General features: G+C 40.5%; 1 protein-coding gene and 1 long non-coding RNA gene across 12 annotated transcripts in view; both read right to left on the minus strand.

The window, feature by feature from the left end:
• Positions 1 to 17,839, minus strand: part of EBF1 (EBF transcription factor 1) — a 390,438-nt gene that overhangs the window by 331,165 nt on the left and 41,434 nt on the right. The gene's annotated exons all lie outside the window — the stretch shown is intronic.
• On the minus strand, positions 11,086 to 12,259 carry LOC128778257 (uncharacterized). The gene is made up of 2 exons (XR_008423724.1): positions 11,645 to 12,259; positions 11,086 to 11,393 (listed from the first exon to the last, which is right to left on the minus strand). It is a non-coding gene; the product is annotated as an uncharacterized LOC128778257 (long non-coding RNA).

Here is a 17,839-nt window from a genome sequence, read left to right on the forward strand (position 1 = left end):
AGCATTTCTAATAATGAGGCCCACAGGTTCTTGATGCGTATGGTTAGGTTTAAAATATTTCCTGGAGTATTTCTAAAGGGTGACAAAACAAAACACAAGATTTGCTTGAGGTAACCCTAAATTTTACGCCTGCAATTGTTTTCTGCTGAAACATAGTATTAACCGTGCTCTAAAGTGCCGTGAGTTTCTTTAAAAGGCCACCTCAATTAAAGCCTACACAGAAGGACACGGATCCAGGTGCTGTCGTTAGCACTTGTAGTTTTGACCATGGGTGCCCTCAGAGCCTAGTGGGAGGCACTGGCTGCAGTATAATCCACCAAAACAAAGCTGACCCTTGCCTGTAAACCCAAGGAACTATGGTCACCCACTGGTACCTCACTGGGCTCAGAAAATGCTGCTCTCTGGCTCTCTCTGTGGCTGAGTGAGAGGCAGAAAGAGGAAATGCTTAAATATTTAATAAACGTTTCTGCAGAGGCTTTTGAGCCCTAGCATGAAGAGTCTGAAAGCACTAGCTGCTTTACATCCATTGAGGACACTACCAAAATGGCTATCTATGATCCTGATTACAGGCGACTCTAGAAACTAGTTTCTTTTCCTTTTTCTTCTTCTGAAGGTGAGTTGGCAGCGGCCTATCTTGAAATCTTTCAGAATTGCTTTAATCTCTCATTTTCGTTTTGTCTCAAGCGATGCAGAATGTCCACCCTCAGTGCCCTAGAGGTCACAGGCAGCAAGTCCTTGAGCAGGGAAAGCATGCTTAAAGAAATAGAGAGCACAAGAGTGCAGAAGAGAAAGCAAGGATACTCCACATGTATTTTTAATACCACCAAATTTAGCTAAAATGTGCTCCCTGGTAGTGCTTTTAACTAACAAGCAGGCAATATATTGCACTGTAAAATGTTTTATTTTAACACCTTACAGTTTTTTAGCTCTATGGCTGTTGCAGGTATATCCATTAAAAGCAACACAGACCATAAATCAGAATTCCATACCTTTTCACAGCATATGAATCTATTCTCCTGCTGGTAAGCACACAGCTTTCATTGATGCCGATGGGGGTGACATATACTTATGCAGGGGAGAATAGACCGCTCTATACATGTGAATTTATGCTTTTAGACAGGTGGTTGTATGTAGACAAGAGACACCAATAAACAGATTTTATTGGAGCTGTTTAGAAACAGATTCTGTGCTACATATCTACAGAGGAACAGTCATCTTTTTCAAAGGAAAATACAGAGGCAAATGCCTGGCAGAGTTATAATCTACAAGTTCACTACCACGATGTGGTACCCATTCTCACACATTTCTACGGTCATTTAAACTGAACATGACCAATCCTCAATGCTTTAAAAAGCTAATAGTACTTCTGAAATTATACAGCATCCCTCATCGCTGCCGTGAAAACACAGCAAACACTGCACATGCGAAGGCAAATGTTAACTTTTTAATGCTCTCTGCAATATACATCCCTATGCGAGCAGAAGGTATAGATTCCCAGAGGAATAAGTTTTAAATGAAGCGTAAATCTTTTACATCACTGCCAAAGGGACCAATACACAGGCTTTAAGGGAATATGCTTGTTATGTTTAAAAAATAAATACTAAAATAGTCTGTGTCACATATGGATTCTATGTCTATTACACATAGATATAGATATAGATATAGATATAGATATAGATATAGATAGATACAGATATACATATAGAGATATATGTATATATATATATATTTACACACACACACACACACGTATTACTTGTCTTTGTACAATATGTGCTTTGATTTTCTTTTTGCATTTTAGAGACTTCCAAAAAGGGAACTCAGGAATAATGCAAGCTACGAAAACAGATGTAGAAAATATTTCTAAAAATCAGCTTAAATCCCCATAATTTACAATAGAAACTCACACAAAGTAGTTGACATTCAGCATATGTATCTAGTTGTGTGTGATGAACACACAGGATATATCCTTTTACCTGGATAAAATATCTATTTTCAGAGGAATCCATAAACTAGAATAAACCAGCTCTCATCTTCAGTGTCTTTCTGTACTTCTTTTTAAAGACAGCTTCCTAGAAGACATTGGAAGGGTCAGCTGACTTTTACTTACTGCACCATATATTGTTCATGATTGACACTGTCATGTCCATCTATTGCAAAGACTTAAAGGCCATGACAATATTTAACTACTTACATTTGCTAGCACGGCTGTGGTAGAAGGAACCACAACACACTGATCTATCCAAAAGAAAAAAATTAGAGAGTGGCACAGTGGAATTTATGAATGAGAGTGCTTTGGCTGCAAAGCATTCCCATTATAGCCCTCAGCCACCACAAAACTGCTGTGTAATTGGAAGAGAACTTTTTCCCATGCAAAGAAGTTTGTAGTCAGAGCCAACCTACCAGGGCCAGCACACTGGCGTTAAGGGACGCACACCTGCAGCCAGCCTCCCTCACTCCCTGGGACCTGGCCCTTGCCTGCACCCTCTGCTCACCAAGGAACCTAGATCTAAGAAGACCACAGAGGCACAGTCTGAAGGACTATTAAACTTTGGAGGCCATTTCATCCACTCAACTTAGAGGTGAAGAAATTGAAGCCCAGGAAAGCAAAATAAACAAGTCTCAGGTACACAGCCAAAGGCAAAGCCAGGACCAGAACTCGGCGTTCCTCATGCCTCCTAGCCCAGAGCCCCTCCTCCACCATAGGTCTAAAAGCTGACCGTATTTCAGAGTTTATTTACCTAAAACCATGGTCAACCAATTCAAATGTTATCCCAAATGTCATTTTGGTTGGGAAACAATCAACTTCCTCTAAACCAGCCTAGGCATATTACCATTTTCCCAAAGGAAAAATATTTTTTCTTTGTGTCTATGTATGTTATGTGTGTGTATGTTTGTTTTTTGGTCCCCCGGCAACAAAAACTGTGTGGAAGCTTAAATTAATTACCATCTTTTTCACTTGCCTTAAAAAAAAAAAAATCTTCTAAACAGAATTATACCATAGATCTCATCTGCATCAATATCTGAAATTTTAAAAAGACTAAGTTCTTAAGTTCAGTAGGAAAGGCTCTCAGGTCTTGGGGTGCCTAGGTGGCCCAGTCGATTAAGCGTCCGGCTTCAGCTCAGGTCATGATCTCACAGTGTGTGGGTTTGAGACCCACATCAAGCTCTGTGCTCACAGCTCAGAGCCTAGAGCCTGCTTCAGATTCTGTGTCTCCCCCTCTCTCTGCGCCTCCCCTGCTCACACTCTGTGTCTCTCTATCTCTCAATAATAAATACATGTCAAAAAAATTTTTTTAATAAAAAATTAAAAAAAGACTCTCAGGTCTTGATATATTATATTTCATAGCAGAAGTGTTACATATACTATTTTTTATTTATCAAATATTGACAGTGAAAAAAATTAAAAGTTAAGCATAATGTTGCAGTAGGGAGCTGTTTTAGGTTAGGTGGTCAAGAAAGATCTCTTTAAAAACATCTCTCTGGAAAAGATAAGACCTGATTTACATAAGCCACATTTTGTCATAAATGACACAATAATAGTAAGCACCTATTATTTAATTGAATTGGGCATTTAAGGTATGTATTATTTCTATGACACAAAACAATCCAGGAGGATGGATGTTGCTATCCCAATTTTGCAGATAAAAAAAATCTAAGTTTCAGAGATAGTTACTCATCCAAAGTCACATGGCTAGTTTACAGCAGACAGGAGGCTTGGACCCCTTGTCTATCTGGTTCCAGTGTCCCGTGCTATTTCTACTCTCCTACACCGCACTCTGACTAAAAAGAGCATGCAGACATAGAGATTTGCTCTCTGTCTGATCATCACTTTCCTGGGGGCATGTTCCCTGACCACTCCCTTCAGTAAATCAGTTTTTCTCCTCCCTGATATTTTCACTCAAATCATCCTCCGGCATAGCCTTCACAACACCTTTATTTATGTGATTCTTTTAACATTATCTTTATTTATGTGATCCCTTGAATGACTGTCTTCTCTGCTGGTCTAAAAATCTATGCAAAGTCTTCAACAATCTTCGTTTGGCACGCAGTAGGTGTTCACTGAATGAATGAATGAACCACTACTTCAAACTTACCTGCACTGTAACTCAGTGCAAAATACACAGCCAGGAGAACCCAAACTGCTGTCACTGTCTTACTGTTCTAGGCAGATCTGATACAACCACAATTTACATTCAAATTAAGTCTTTTATTTAAACATCTCTGAGTAAGATAAAAATAAACAGCTGGAAATAGCTGACAAGAGGGAGGAGGGAAGAGTAAGAGATGGGGAGGCGGGGAGAGAGAAAGAGAGAGAGACCAAAATAAGTTTAGAACTCTGCCAAAGGTCTTGAAGGTAGCAGCAAAGCCATAAATGTCTCCCGGCACTTCATATGTCATGAGGGCTTGCAGATGGAAATGGTATCAGTTCCATTCTCCTCTTCTGCTTCAGCTCACCAAGACACTACTTCAGGAAAAGGTGATGTGATTTATCCTGCATTCTATCATCTGAACCCCCTATTAACTGGCACTTGCACAGTCACAGTACAATGATAAATGATGGTCATAATTATGACCCTAATTCACAGCAAGTCACTAAGGTATCCTCTGGATTATAGAAAAATGACATTAGGTGAGAAGTTCTTTGAGAGTAGAGACCATGTTATACAATTCTCCCAGGGGAGAATTTATACAACACATAATTGTTAAATAAAACTACATTGATCATAACCATGTTATTGTATCAGAAAATTATGTGCAGTGTATACCATGTGAAGAAATTACCTACTTACCAAAATGTTTAACTACATAGAATACCCGCCAATGTTTGTTAAGAGAAGTTCAATTCATCCTAAATTGAAAGTGACAATCTCAGTGGAAGATATTCAGCCCCAACCTCCAACTTATTAGCCGACTAAGAAATTACAATATTGGGACTTTCCAAGAGGTGTAAGTTAATCAATGTATTGTGGCTGATGGTGTTATTGTTGTTGTTGCTTTAATCTACCAGAGACTACTGTCTGGGTATTTAAATTCTGATACAACGAAACAAACCACCACTCTGAAGACAAGTTTGCTCTGTTTTCACAAGAGGAGCCTAGCTGGGGGTGCAGAAGAGGGAAGATGTTCACAGAACTGGCACAGACTCATGACAAGTAGAAATTCACTGCATCTTTAACATATAAACTAACCATTTGCTATCCTTTCCCAATTTACAAGGGAGAAAATACCTCTGAACACAAACACTGACACAGAGAATATAAAAATTTAAAGCAAAATTATACTTTTTCAGAGTACAGATCCGTGAGATTTTTATCTCTGAGTCAAATAAGTAGCTTGTTAGTCATTTTTTAAATTTTGTCATCTATTCAATAATACTCAGTGTTAACTAAGCAATGTAATATAAAGAGCATAGCAACTGTTAAAATATTTCTTTATCTCATCTACACGATATCTCTTTTCTCATTCATTCATATTTGCAAATTTCTAAAGCAACTTCTGCCAGGACCATAAGGGAATTAGTTAATTTCTATAAACAAAAGCACAGGAAAAAAAATATTCTCAATGTACCAGAGCTGAAAACAAAGACTCAAAAGAAGGGAAAAATATTAAATAAGCTTAGGACCTCACCAAATACATTTAATCCTTTGAATAACTGTATAAATATTTGAGTGTCTTTTATTTATGTTTTCTTTCTTTTTATTATAAAGATTGGCTTTATAAAGTAGTCCTCTTTAAAAAGAGGAAAAAAAGAAACTGTGGTTTATTATTTAACTTCCGAAAAGCCAACATCAAAGATGAGACTTTTGGCCTTCAACACCAGATCATTTGTAATTTCTTCTTTTTTTATTATTTTAAAATATTTTTTTTATGTGGAGAAGAGTCAGAGATCTCAAGAACTCTTATTTGGAGGCCTCTCTTAGCCAAGCTGAGTTGATGGGAATTACTCCTTTTTGCCAAAACCCAAAAGAGAAGCTGTATACACTCCCTCCCTCTATTCTCTTCATCTCTTTCCACCACAACCCCCCACCCCTTCTGACTCAACATGAAAGCACTATTACTCTTTTTTTTCCTTGTATTTAAAGGAAGAAAAAAAAAAAAGAATCCTAACTGCATTGGAGGTGCGAGATGACAATTCTGTCACATACAAGAAATGATCTGAAACTCTTTTAAATTTTTTTAACAAACCCACAGTGTTTGCTTAGGACTGGGTAAAGGCTGCTTCTTATCTGCATATGTTACCCTGTAAACACACCACATACATAATTCTAAGGTAGTTAATGAGTGATTCAAATAGAAATAGAATTAAGTTCTAGACAATGAGAGTAATGAAACTCGGGGCCAATGAAATAGAATGCAAGTCCAAAGCTGTTTGGGTAAATTAAATTGTGCAGCCTACAATCCAATTTCTATTGAGACTGTAGCAGCTTGAGATAAAGTTGTCATAAAGTTTTATCAAAATTAGTCAAGATAACATGAACATTAAGAAACCATATTTAGATCATTTCAATTCTCCCATCTTTCCACCATGAAAAAGGGGGATAGGAAAATGATCTGGGTGGTTCTCGTTTCTTCTTCTTCTTCTTCTTCTTCCTCCTCCTCCTCCTCCTCTTCTTCTCCCTCTCCCTCTTCCTCTTCTTCTTCTGCTAGTTTTTTTAAGTAGGTTCCACACCCAATGTGGGGCTTAACTCACGACCCTGAGATTAAGGGTCATATCCTCTACCACCCAAGATAACCAAGTGCCTCAGTTCTTGTTGGCTCTATTCTCCCTCATCTCCCCACAACCAATTTGATCCTTTGTTCACTGCCCACTCTCCTCTATTCCTGCTACCACTAGTACTGACCAAGATTTCAATCATCTCTGGGTCTTACTATCATAGTAACTTCCTTACTTGGTCTCCTTGCCTCTGGGCTCCACTCCCTACAGCAGTGCTTATCCCCCCCAACTCCAACTCAAATATCATTTCTCCCTAGCTTTCCCTGAGCCCATACAGAATTAATTAGTCCCTGATGCTGTGTTCCCTGATACCACATCACACATCTTATTGGTTAGCTCTCTGCATACATCTATACTTCTCTCAATCGTACAATCACTTGTGGGCAGGAAAAGCTTCTGTTACACTAGCATAGCAGCAACAGGGTCTCCCACAAAACACATCCTCAATAATCTTATTGAATTGAACCCATAAGCTTTATCATGGAATTTGGTTCTTCACTTAACTGTGCCAGGTTGTCCATGGTAACACAAATCCTGCTAAATAAAATATGTTTCTACAACATAAATAGAATGTGTGAGAGAGATTGGCCTAAGTGGAGTGGTGGATGGAAAAAGGCCCAAAGGGGTCAAAGTATCATCTCAAAATCTCTTTCTGCAGGAGCACGTTAGGTAGGTCAGACAGCACAACATGCTAGATTTTTTTTTAAAACAAATGTTTATTGAGTTGTACACTTTGCTACATGTTGGCAACTCAAAACCTAATAATATATGGCCTCTGTCCTTCAGAAAACTAATGACAATGACTGAGTATGGAAGGAAATTCTGAGAAACAAAAGATTTCATAGTAACCATGACTGACGGGATCAGCAGTTCTGGTAAAGTGGATGGAAGGAACCCTACTTTGAAGTGTTTGCCAATTTCCTTGGTGTAAATATTCCCACCATGAATGCTTTAAGCTACCAATGAAATATCACTAACAGAGGTGGGAAGAGATTTGTTCTGCTGCTTCTTATGAGTAAGTGTAAGGCAATTCCAGCCCATCACTGGACAGGATCCATACCCCCCACAGCTACAGGCTAAATTTCTATCACACAAAAAATCATCTGATAGACATTTTGAGCACCTACTGTGTGTCAGGAATGGTGCTGGGTAAGGATAAAATAGTGACCATGCAGTTCAGCATACTATGCTAAGAACTGACCTAGCTGGGAAGAGGATTGCAACCATCTCCAAAAATTAAGGAAAGGGAGCTAGAATCTGATGGGTGAGTTGAACTTAAGTGTTTTAAGAAGGGAGGAAGCATCCCTGACAGAAGCAATAGGAACAGCATATAAGGAATTTGCCCTTTATCCTCAAAGCAATAAGAAGTCATTGATGGGCTTTAAGCTAGGGAAGGGCACTATCAGTCTTGAATTCTAAAAATCTCCCTATGGCTCCCGTGTGGAATGAACGGATTCTAGAGAGGCCAAATGGAGATGCAGGACCTTTTGGTGGACTTAAAGCAGGAGTTGGGGTGAGCAGTGGGGGTGGTGTGAGGAGGACAGAGTTAAGAGATACCTTGCGTGGCTGTGGGGATACATGAGAAGGCAGTGGCCAGGGTAATTCCCAGGTTTCTACAACTGCAGGGATAGACAAAGCTGTCAGTAATTTGAAGATGACCGGGGTTGGGGAGCAGAATTGAGAGTTCGTGTTTGGACACTGAGTTTCTCAACATGGATTTTACATCCCCAAATTATGTATAAAGTGGCTCCTTACAAAAGAAAAACCGTATCTGTTAACATGGCCTTTGGGGACCTTCATGCACTGGCCCCAACCTTCTTCTCGGCTTCCTTTTCCACCACTTGCCATGCACTGGTATTTCCCTACCCCCACAGTATCCACTTCCCCAAAACTTTTAGGAGATTCATTTCCCCCCCAAATCCCCCACCAATATCTACTTTCTAATTCTTGCTTCTTGGTAAAAGGCAAACATTCGATATCTAATGCCAGAACTGTCTGTATTTAAGGCTGAAGATGTGAAGCTCAGATCATGTCTCATTCATCTTTGTATCTCTCCCACCTGTCAAGAGATAGGTACCATATTTCCATATTTTTATATCATATTTTCCAAGGAAAAACCACGACATGTGCTTTGACAACATGAACACACTTAGATGAAGAAGACAGACTGGTCTCCAGAATGCAATAAGCACTCCTTAAACATTTATTGTCTATGCATTCATATGCTCATGGATTAATTCAACTATCAGTGAAAGCCTACTATGCAGAAACAGACAGCAGGTATTCAATAAAAAGCAAAGGATGAACTCCCAGACTCCCAGAAGCTTCCCTTCCTGTAGCCAGTAGCAGATGCTTCTGATACCTGTCTCCCATCTCTGTGGTCCACTCTGATTTCAGCCACCTTTCTCACCTTCCATGGTATGCCAACACTGAAGGAGCTGTCTGGTCTGCACACAGGACAGCCTATAAGTATCAAGGTGTCAATGCACCCAGGGACAACCTTCTACCAATGGAGTAGAAGGGCGAGGAAATAAACGCTCCAGCCTCTTGTCCTTCAGCATGTTTTGCTCTGCCTCTTAGGACATCCCAATGGGATCAAGCACCTTTTACCTAAGCAGTGGCTTTGATAATGCATCACTGTCTTAGTTTTTCTTCCTTATCCATTCTCACTCTCCTCACTTCCTGCTTCCTAGGATCATGCCCACATAAACTACCCGCATCCAAATCCCTGTGGAAGATCTACTTTCAGGAGAAGTTCCAAACTGAGACAGATTCCAACGGAAATTGCCATTTCAGTGTCCATGAGAAACTGAAAACAGAAACTTTAGAAACTCTTCCAATTCTGTTGTCTATGAGGACCATCTGTGGAGGGTTGCACATAGTAAGTGCTAAATACATATCTGGTGAATTAAATCCAAGTAAAAATCCAGCTTCTTCACTGTAGTAAAAAGGAGATAAGGTATGTGGCTTCCCAAATCATTGGTTTTGACACATCATTCCCTCAAGTTCTTAGAGTTCAGTTTGGCTCTGTTTCCCAACCTTGGCCCAGAATGTTAGAGCATATCTATCAATACATTAAATGTCACTTAAACTTCCTAAAATGATCCCAGAACGGTAAAGAAAGAAAAAAAAAAAAAATAAGCTTCTGATTTAAACATATTCAGCTATCCATTAGCATGACAAAGTCTGCATTTTATTTAGACATTGCCATTAATAATGAAATGATGTATGATTTCCACTCCTGCAGCTCTTCCTTCCTTGCACAATCAATTATACATTTAAGAAAATACTTAGTGGATAGAAGGCTTCTCTAATTAACATCACTTAGGGGAGGCTGCAAGATTCTTAAAACTGAAAAGATCTCTCAGATATATAGGGTGGTAGAGGGAAAAATCCACTCAAAATGTTTGAGTCTTGATTAGAAAAACATAAACCTTCACATTCTGAACTGTTAAATAAGGAAAAACTCACAAAGACGTACATTTTTTAAACCAATAAAGACTCTGAGGTGAACCAAAGATTCTGCAGAGTATAAATTTTTTCCCTCTTTGTTCCAGCTAAGATGCCAGGATGAACTTGAAATTAGATCTTTTGGGTGAGACTCAGCCCTAGAATTGCTGTCCCCTTAGACAAAACAGTCTTCTCTGTCAAAATCATTGAGGATTTAAGACAGTTCTTGGGAATTCTGGAAATTTTCCAAAGCGAGAATCAAACAGTGAGCATAAGATTTCCCAGAAGGCAAAACTAGAATGGTTTTTCTCACTAAAATTATTACATATCACATCCTGTTGTCAGGAGGGATGCTTATCTTGGGATAATCTCCACTATGAATTTGCATCCTGGTTGTCCTGCAAAATGAACTCTCCAACACACCACAGCAGATTCATTCAATTTGGCAGGTCCTAACGCTTTCTCTTTCTCTCCCTCTAGAGGCAGAAAATAAGGCTTGATTTCAAGGCTTATTAGAAATAAAACTTGGGATAAGCCACTCCACCAGGAACAGAAAGCAGGCCTTGACAGAAGGCAAGGAGTGTGTGGAGAAAGTTGCATAGAGGAGAAATGGGGGACAGTGGCAAAAAGGGGGGGTCAGTAGATAAGGTGATGTGCAGAGCACTCTCTCCTCTCCCCCTCTTCTGTCTCTGCCTTCTCCTGCACCCTTCATACCTTCTTCCTCTCTCCCACTTTCTCATTTTCTCTCTCTCCCTCCACTCCCTTCCCTTTCCCTCTCTCTCTCTCTCTCTCTCTCTCTCTCTCTCCCCCCCTCCATCCTGCCCTTTTTTCCTCCTTCCATTGCTCTGTCTTCCTGTCTCTGTCTCCCTGTCTCTCTCCTTCTAACCCCTGTTCTGTCTCCTGCCTTCCACCCGCCATGTTTTGTTTTTTTCCACCCGCCATGTTGACCTCCTGCTTCTGGAACTTGTCCTCACCACTCTGCCAGGACAACTCCTCCTACAACAGGAGCAATCTATGAACTTCCAGAATGGGCTCTGCATACGCTATGGGTGTGACAGCCACATCACTAAAGACAGCAGATATCCCAGGACATTTTCTTTCCCCAGAGCCCCTCAGCCCCAGGGCCCCTCAGTCACAGCTCTCAGACCTTGGGTCAGCTGGGGCAAAAGGAACTTTCTCCCCATATCCCATAAGCAGATTTTTAAAATACTGTGGATGGGGGCGCCTGGGTGGCTCAGTCGGTTAAGCGGCCGACTTCGGCTCAGGTCATGATCTCCCAGTCCCTGAGTTTGAGCCCCGCGTCGGGCTGTGTGCTGACAGCTCAGAGCCTGGAGCCTGTTTCAGATTCTGTGTCTCCCTCTCTCTGACCCTCCCCTGTTCATGCTCTGTCTCTCTCTGTTTCAAAAATAAATAAACATTAAAAAAAAAATTTTTTTTTAATAAAATAAATAAATAAAATACTGTGGATGAACAAACTTCTAGCAATTGATGGCCTCCTTTCCTATTGCTAGCTTACCCCTCTGTGGACCAGGAACCCTCTTGCCAGGGCCCAGAAGCCATCTCAGAAGGAAACTCAGAAACTCAGTTGCAAGAAAGAAGTTTCTCCTGGGAGAAGGGAGAGGGGACAAAGCTGGGCGCCTGTGCTCTTTTTAATTCCACATTCTGGCGAAGAAAACCTCAGGTCTGACTTTAGAGCCTTTGACACATAATTGGTAGCCAATTTTCCTAAGTGGTGAGTCAATTTTCTGCTTGTGAAATGTAACTTTACCCTGGTGCACACCAGGCCCCAGGGTTTTCAATGTGGCTTAACAGCAATTATATGAATGTTAGGAAGGGGGGAAGTGTTAAAGTCTCTACATTTACATTTTTCATGTTTTTGCCTCTTAAAGGGATAGGAGACATCTCCTAACCAACCAACCCATGAAAAACCCACCCGAAGGCAGACACAGGATATCCTGAGAAAGAAAACCATTTTAAAGCCACACCACAAAGGGTATATTTTTTTAAATTCTCCGCAGTGCGCACACAAGTAGTGAGATGTAATGGGGAGGCGCTTAACAGGAGGGGTCAGGGCATCCTGCGCCTAGTTCCTCTGGCGCTATTTTCTTTGCTCCCACCCTCCCCCGCTCCTCCCCCCAAACAAATGCCCCGGTGGGCAGGCGGGCGCTGGGCCCCGCCGCAGGCCGCGCTCCCCCCCTGCAGCCCCAGGCGGCCGGCGGCTCCCGTCCACATGTGCGACTCATGTTTCGGCTTTCACTGGCGACAAACTGGAGCCGGGGCCTTTCCGTTTAGGAGGAACTCGCTCTGTGTCGCTAACAACAACACAAACACCGGCGGCCCCTGCTCTGTGCTTCGCTGCCCACGGTGCGCTCGGCACCAGGCTGGATTTATAGCAAGGAGCCCCGACTGTAAGAAGTAATTCATGAGTCCCCACAATGCCACTACTGAGAGGCATCGAGAGGGGGGAAGAAACGTCCGCGGGCTCGCTCCCTGGGCGTCCGTCCCAGCCCATCCCGACGTGCGGGTCTGAAGTCCCAAGCAGCCCAGCACGTGCACAGCTTGTCCTCATTCATTTTGTTTTAATTTTTTTCTCTAGAAGGGAGGAGAATAATGTCCACCACCTCCCCTTTAGCATAACTTGTTAAAAACCCGACAGACTTAAAAGACGTTCCTTGGGCATTAGTTGCAATACAACGGTTCTACTACATACATATGTTTACACAAACCTACATGGCATCTCTCTCTCTCTCTCTCTCTCTCTCTCTCTCTCTCTCTCTCTCTCACACACACACACACACACACACATACACAGGCTCATAATACACTCACAAACAAAAAAAAAAAAAAAAAAAGGAAAAAAAAGAAAAATCCCATCACTATTATGGACTTTCCTGGAAGATTTAGTTATGTTTGTTTCAGAAAGACATAATAATTTTAATAAATCTGACTTGGGAAACATCTATCATGAATGACTTTGGAAAGGTGGGAAAGAAAACAAAGTAACTGATGTTAAAAATCATTTAGTAGGGGGAAAAATATGCAATGTAAAAATTCCACCAAAAAAGAAGAAATCGAAAGTCGTGTAGACAAAGATTTATTGCTTCACAGCCCCAAAAAAAGCTCTTAACTATCCTGAGGCAAAGAGGAAAATATTGCACATGAAAGCTACCCTTTGGACTATCACACTCAATTCCAAAAGATATCAAAAAAAACCCACAGCAAAAATATACACACGAAACTTTGTACCAGATTCTGTATTAAAAGTAGGCTTGTCAGGTCTCATGAATACCTCCTGGTCTGTGGTTACAAGGTTCGGTGTTCAGCCTTTTCTGCAGATCAGTTTGGGGTTTCTCTAACTCTGAGCCACAGCCTGTCAAGATGATCCTCTCCAACCCCAGGCTTTTAAATCCCACATCTTTGTTTTCCCCCTAACTCTCAGCTTAATTGTCTCCAAGTTCCTGCATCGGTCAGCCATTCCAAGCTGGAATTAAAAGATGGACAGATCCTTTACCCTGAGAATTTGGAGCTGCGAACCTTCTTCAGGAGAGGCCCGGGGAGGGATAATTGTTTTAGTGAAGCTCACTGCCTCGTCAGTGGTCCATGAGACCCTGCTGAGCGTGGCAGCGTACCTTTGGCAGTAACCCAGGGCAGGTTCAGGAAACCGTTTCGTGTTCCTGCCCTTAGCCTTGTGTCAGTGAAGCCTGGCACATCTTTTTTGTGGTTGTAATTTAAATGAGACAACCAACTGCACAGCTGTGTCGGTCAAATTATGCAGGGCCATGTGGCCTTTCTTCCATCTTTAAAAAGTCCAGGGCACCTCTGACCATGTTTGAGAAAAACCCAAGGGAGCAATGACCAACAAAAGGAATAGTGATTATGCCAGCAAAGGATGGAAATTTGCCTAAATGAATATATTAAAGGCTGCACTCAGAAAATGGAAATGTTAGTTTTTAATAGAGGCAGAATGGTGTCATGATTAAGACCCTGATCTTTGGGGTCCGACACAGCAGGGCTGGCGTCCAAGCTCCCACACTTAATAGCTGTGGTGACCTTGGGTAAGTTATTCAACCTCTCAGAGTCCCTGTTTCCTCATCTATAAAATGGGAGGAAATAAGAATACTCCCCACACAGAGTAATTGTTAGGGATTAAAGAGAGACTATTTAGCAAATATATACAGCTTAATAAATGTTAGTTATTATTATCATCATCACCAAGAGCAATTACAACAATAGCACAAGGAACATGTAAAAGGCAATGCCAGTCACCATGCTACCAGTCATGTGCACTCCAGGAAAAGACTAGTTTTACTTAGCCTCCAGCTGAGAATTTTACATATCGTACATATTGCATATTACAGAACTATGTCCTTGCCAAACTGTAAATAAGACTGATATGACTGAAGTTTCTATAATCCAAATTATATTTTATTCAGTTTACACCGCATGGAGAGTTTTAACATCTCTCTCTCTCTCTCTCTTTCACACACACACACACACACACACACACACACACACACACACACACACACCAGACACATATACATGGATGCATACTACACCAATACAAGCCAGCAGATATGTGGATAGAAAATCAGTACACACACCCTAGAATGAAAGGAACATAATTATCAACTTTATTTTGACAACTCTGTTCAATGATACTCGGTTATGAATTGAATGGCAAAAGTAAACTCTTTGAAATACTGAAAGCACGACCCATTGTGTCTTTGCTCCTAAGGGCCCTTTAAAAGCTGAGGTTAAATTATAATCAGATGGCAGAAGGATAAGACCCTCACCTCAGGGCACTTCTTTGGGATAAATGACCAGTTCTGGTCCATGTTGTAAGGGATTGGTGGCCCAAAGCACCATGGGGCCAATGACCCCTTGCTGGTCATTAATCGTTACCAAATTCCCTGGAACCAAGGTCATTATCGCTAATATAAACTTAAATAAAAATTCCAGAGACATATGGATTTCTTTTAATAGTCTTATTTCTTTTGGTTTTTATAGGGCATTACTATAGAATTAATGTTCAATACATTAGCTCTGTAGTTGGTTTGTCTTAACACTTGATCCTGCTTAAAGTAAAGGTTTATTGGACATAAAATAAGAAATGAAGGAAAGAAAACGAAAAACAGGAAATCCTGAGAGGGCCTATTCTGTACCTGGAATTCTCAGAAAGTCATTATCTATGGGACTCACAAGTTTGTTTCCTTGGTAATCTGTCAAGATATTATAATGTTTGAATGTAAGGGTTCAAGAATTTCAAATTTTAATATATGCATATGTAGATATATATGTACATATTCTACATACATAGAATCCTGGACTAAGTTTTGTTTCTCAGTCTCTCATCTCTGCACATTAACAAAAGAAAAAATGTTTTTGAGATTTTGTGAGATTCTAATTTCTTTAAGCCTTAGGGATATACACTGTGTTCTAACACACAAGCACAAGCCCAGTATTCTAGCAAAGCATATAATCTCATAGCTTTATTCTAAAGATACTCAGTTATTTGGTCTTAAAGGGAATTATCCACCACCAAAAATACAGATATAAAGTAAATTATCAATTATTTAATAAATGTGCTATGTGCAACTCAGTGTATATTTTCAAATATCAACAGTTGGGCTGCTCCTTCTGGAATAGGCTAAGCCAGAAAATCTGGTTAGATGCACTGGGGTGTCAGAGAGATAGTCTCTGCTGATGGCCTTTTGGCGTTACTGTCTCATATAGATAAATGTGCCTGTCCACTGCCTCATATTTTATAAGCCTACAGTTTTCCTTGCTAGCTCCCTTTCCCATCTTGCCCAAGTTATGCTACCAATAAATTTAAATACACCAACTCAATTAGTCTTGTAAGGTACATCATCTAATGGCCTCCCCCAATTGCCCTCTACCTTAAGGTGGATCTCAGCAATGGATGTGGTCCTTGCCCTCTTATTACCTAGCTGATACCTGGGATGAAGTAATGAAGAAGAGTGAAAGGTGGGTGAGAATATTGCTGGTTGTTCAATTCTAACTGTGAGGTTGCTATTTACTGGATAGTACACCTGCTACCCAAGCAAATGTTTAAGAACAGGCTACTGTCCGATGTTAGATATAAGAGGTGACTAGATTTATAGGAGTATAGAGCATTAAAATCATTGAGAGAGAGGGAACCTTAAAGATCCTAAGCGTCCAATTCTATCATTTTATAAATGGGGAAACTGAAACCTAGACAAGTTAAGAGACTTGCTGAGGCTCACGTATCTAAATAATGGCAGGGGCGGTATTAAAAACCAGGTTTCCTGTGTCCTAGTTCAGCATTCTATACCAGGTTGCTTCTCATTTTCATTATAAATGAAAAATCCAACTTCAGCTCAAGCGATTTAACTTATCAGACCTAGAATAGAATCAAAGCATGCTCACTCCTTAACAGAAGTATATTCTCGAATTGGGGTTTGTAATGGAGGTAATAATATCTTGAAGATTAAAAATTAGCATAGTAGGACATTAACCTAAGCTGAATCTGACGCATAATGAGTTACTTCATTAAAAGGAGGGAGGGAACCAGGTGATATGGGAGAAAGATGTGACTCAATGGAATTGGTGGTGATTTGAAAAAGAAAAGGGGATCCCATACCAAATATTCTTTCCTTAATGAGTGAAGGACCTGAAAATGCCACACAATACCTCTAGGGTAGTCCCCACTCAGGGTTAGGGGCTACATTTTATGTCACACAGTATATGCTTCCCAAATATCTAGTGAATAAATAACATGCCGGTTCATCTACCCTATTTGAGGTCAAGGAAATCAATGGATGCTTGTCTCTGTCATCTCTGTGAATGAAAACAATGGCTCCCAAACAAGAGAATACCCCATCATGAAACAATTTTTATAAGTTTAGCAGAATTATTCTTGCTGGGTTCCAACTTCCAAACATTTGGAGCACAAGGGAGCTCTGCTTGTCGAATGGTTTGTGATAATGGTCGAAGAGAAAAAGAGAAGGAGAGAAGATATAAACTTAAAATTTCATCTTTTTTAAACTAGGCATTTGCCCTCAATTACCAAATAGTGGACACAGGAGAAAAAGACACAGCCCTTAGCTAAGTGATAGTCAGTTACATATTTGAACGAAGATGGAAAATTAAAATATCTCCAAGCCAGCCCAATCGTTTTAGGCAGGCCAGATAAGCATATAACCCAGAGGCTGAGGTATGTGTTGCTTCCTCCTTTCTCCCACAACCTGAAAAAGTATGGAAGCTGCTGATTATCCACTCCAGCATCCTTTGTGAATGCTCCTTTGCCTATCGGAATCACATTCCTTCAGTTCACTGGAGACTATGCCAAGGACTACTAATTTCTCTCAGCACCATGCCCATGACTTCTGCCCGTCCTTGGCAATTCAAAAGGTATGACAAACCTTCTCAGGCAACATGTGACACAAAGGCAGTTCTGAGTAGAGGGAAGTTCGATGTACTTTTCCCCCCCTTCCACTACGATTTCTTCAGAATTTGATCTTACAACAATACCTCATTTCCTTTATTATTATTTCTGGAAAGAACAGTTTGTTGAATTTGTTTAGGGTTAAATATAAGACAATTGTTAAATTTAGGACTTATTTTGAAAATTGCCAAGTTCAATATTTACATATGTCAGTGCCTTTCAGGGATAGATAATAGTCAGAG

This window comes from Panthera pardus, unplaced genomic scaffold, assembly GCF_024362965.1.
Source record: "Panthera pardus isolate Hobbes unplaced genomic scaffold, ASM2436296v1 HiC_scaffold_2, whole genome shotgun sequence".
Classification (NCBI taxonomy): domain Eukaryota; kingdom Metazoa; phylum Chordata; class Mammalia; order Carnivora; family Felidae; genus Panthera; species Panthera pardus.